This window comes from Erpetoichthys calabaricus, chromosome 4 (assembly GCF_900747795.2).
Source record: "Erpetoichthys calabaricus chromosome 4, fErpCal1.3, whole genome shotgun sequence".
In the NCBI taxonomy this organism is placed as follows: Eukaryota; Metazoa; Chordata; class Cladistia; order Polypteriformes; family Polypteridae; genus Erpetoichthys; species Erpetoichthys calabaricus.
In genome coordinates, this window is record NC_041397.2 from 36,596,443 (window position 1) to 36,600,289 (window position 3,847).

Sequence of the window (3,847 nt, forward strand, 5' to 3'; positions counted from 1 at the left end):
TCCCTGGACCATTATATTTCTGCAGGTTAATTACAATCGGATGCATTACACTAATAAACAATATGCTGTTAGTTTCAGTGTATTCATAAAGCCGCTTCAGGAATTTTAAGGAGTTCTAAGAAAGAAAGGGTGACCACACAGGAACAGTAGCACTGCTTTGACGCTGGGTGCCGCCAGTCTGCAAAATCGAGCGGAGAAATTGCATACACCAGGGCATGAGGTACCGTGGAAAAGTGCGTGGCTTTACGCCAAGTTTAGGTTTTATACATCGCGATTTGAGCCTGGAAACGTTCGTACGCAACATTTCTGTGCGTACGCACCATTTATACATGAGGCCCCTGGGATGTTGAGAGTTATGAAACATAAATTTAGACCACTAGCAGAGAAAGTATTTCATAAAAGGTGTGGTCTAATGTTATTTTTATTACTGTTTGATATAAGTTCATTAAAAAATAAAAATATTGAGAAGTCCAGCCATTTCAACATATATGGGGTCATTAAGTTTTGGGGTTTTTTTTTGCTCATCACTCACAGTTTGAATACATTTTTAACACTAATTTAAATCCACTTATAAACAATGATAATAAACTGGCTGCCTATATTTTGATGATATGTGCAAAACCAACCCATCCCAAGGCACAAATGCCCAAATAATATCATACAAATTTGATCAGTAACACTATATAACAGCAAGAAAATGGATTACTGTTTTTGGTATGGTTATGGTCTTCCTTGTTTAATTTACAAGGAGCTGCCCCAACTTGGGCGCACAACAGATGACATTGCATGACATAAGCACCATCTGTTGTTGCATTTTTTTCACTGCGCTCGTAGTTCAAATGTAGAATCTTCGTTCAAACTCTGGATCAAATTTCTCTTGAATTCTAGAACTCTAGAACATTCAAAGTTAGAATCGTTCAAAGTATGAGTAACCATTGATCTTGCATTTCCAGTCCCTAAATGTAGAAATGAATCAGTCCTCAATTAGGTTATCACCACAATGACATCTTTCCATATCCTGTATTCCAGAACACAAGGCTTACAGGCTATAGGTGAAGCTGACAACTTTAGTACCAATTGAGTTTTTGGTTTGTGGATATCAGACAAATCCATGACCTTGGCCAATCCTTCAACATTTGGGGATGGAATTGTTGTACATTTTCCAGTATCCTCAGCAGTAGTGACTTTAAGTCCCGGCGCCGCCGAGAGTAGCAGCCTTTTCAGCAGCTCCGTGTATGACTGTATGTGTATTTAATATTGTTTTTTTTGTATCAGTAAGGTGCTGCTGGAGTATGTGAATTTCCCCTTGGGATTAATAAAGTATCTATCTATCTATCTATCTATCTATCTATCTATCTATCTATCTATCTATCTATCTATCTATCTATCTATCTATCTATCTATCTAGTGTTGATGTGTGAAGATGAAGAGAGGTCTTCAAAAGTACCTTGTGTCATTTTAGTTAAACCAAGTGGCCATAAGCCAGGATGTGTCTTATAAATATAATACAGTGTCACCAATAGGGGGCACTACAGCAACCTAAACACATCCACAACTACACAAGTCCCAGGTTCAAACAAATGACTTACTGTGCACAGATACCTCTCACAGGCTTCTTCAAAGGTTGCACAAGTACAATTACAAGCAAAAGTCTTCTTCTCTGTCTCTTCCTTCTCCTCCACTCCTCTACTGTCAGCTTTATCATCTTCCACCCAACTCTGACTCTCAGTGTGAGGAGGAGTGGTTTTCATTATATTGGACCTGGGAGTGCGCTACATTGCATCCAGGAAGCACTTCTGGGTCAGCCGGAACCACCCTAAAAGGAGACAATGTCCTCTTCACAGCTCCCTCTTTCCCCTTTGACAATTCAATTCCCATGAAGCCCTGCAGGTGTGTATTAGAAAGACCGACCAGAGAGCTGCTGCCACCTGTTGGACTGGGGGAGCAGCCTTTTTCCACCCTTCCATTACCAAGGCACCCCAGCCGGGTAGGGAATCATCCATTCCAGCCAGGATGCCAGCAAACCCTTGTCTTCTTTGACAACAGTAACTTAAAGCACGTATACATATGATGCAATTCCAAAATCTTAGCATGTTCCAGGCCTATAAAACTTATATTCCAAATGTTTATTAAGCAGAAAAAGCAGAAATTGATTTGTACCTATGAAACATTTTTTATTTCATGTGACTTTACTGGTGGTAAGATGGTCAATCAAAAGTTATATACTGGACAGATATCAAATACACATAATATATTACATCTTTAAAACATTAAAACAATAAATAAAACTCTGAGTATTAAAATATTTACGAAAAAGGGAACCCTGTCAAAGCAGCATCAAACAAATGTTATATTTTGTTGAATTTTTAACCTTGATAAATATTTAAAATTCCATTACTACAGTCTCATGTAGGTGATTAATCTTGTAGGAGAGATAGAGCTTTAGAGCTTTATAGTATCTTACAAGCAGTAAAGAATGAGGAGGTGAAATTTCTTATATATGATCATAGAGTTATGGACAAATGTAAAGGATGGGACATCATGGGAGAACTGTGGATTGTGCACCTGTTGTCTGCAAGAAAGAAATAATGCGTTCCAAATGAATTGTTTAGTCTACAAATAACTAACTGTTTTTAGGGTTACAGCAGCATTATTCATCACAGATGCTGATCTCAAGCATGTCTCTTTTCTTTGTGACAATAAGGGTTGCTCTGTATTTGTTGACAATGCCCGTGGTGTCTGGAGTTTGTTGAGGGATTGAACTAAACTATGCATGAAATATGCATTCACTGCTACAAGAGAAATTGCAGTTTTCTGATGCAAGTGCTAAGATAAAATAAAATATTATAAAGATCTGAGAACTTAAAAATATGAATGCTTTTAAAAATGATAAGTGACCATTCAGTTAATTCAGTCATTTGTTTGGGTAATAATTTCTTACAAAATCTCATACTTTTTTAAAAACAAGTGCTTCATCTACAAGACTCAAGAGATTGTTTCAGATTTTTATGACTCTTTGTTATGTAAATGGATGCAGAGAGAAATGCCACCGATGAGAGGCAGAGCTAATGTAAAAAGTGTGTGCCCTGAGAATGCTGACTCCAAGAGCAAACAAAAAAGGAATAGAACAATGGTGGTCATTTACTAGTTATGTTTTGCATGCTGTTTCATGAAATTACTCCTAAAATTTACTTTACATTTTGTAATTGAGGAACATGAAACTTACCAAAACAAGATTTCTTGTTTTTTCCATTTTTTTTGGGATGGAAAATAAGAAATATTGATCCTTGAGACATCCTTTTGTGCTGCCCTGAAGTTCCACGGCCCACAGAACACTCGGAATAGACTCACACTTAATAAATAAATGAAAATAACAAAAATAACACAAAGACATGAAAAATAATAATCAAAAAATAATAAAACAAAAAATAAATACAAACTAGGGGAAAAAAAATCAACATAATAAGATACCTTTGCACTAGCACATTATATTGTTCATGGAATAAAGATCCTTGCTTAAAGATCTTGGCAGGACACAACAGCTAAATAGTTAGATAAAAGGAAAACCAGGACATTAAAAGTAATAGGTGATAAGGCAAAATTTGTGGTTGAAGAATGGAATCAGATTAATATCTAAATATTACTGATTTATTGCAGAAATCTGTTGATATATAATTAATTTCCCACTTACTGCAATGCACATTGCCCCCTAGTTTACCTACATATAACAATTTCCAGAAATGTTGCTATTATCCCACTCTTTCAGCTTTTATTTTTCTGCATTTTCCCTAATTGTTATAACTTCAATATTTTCACATTATCTTAGAATATCTGAATCTAAATTAGC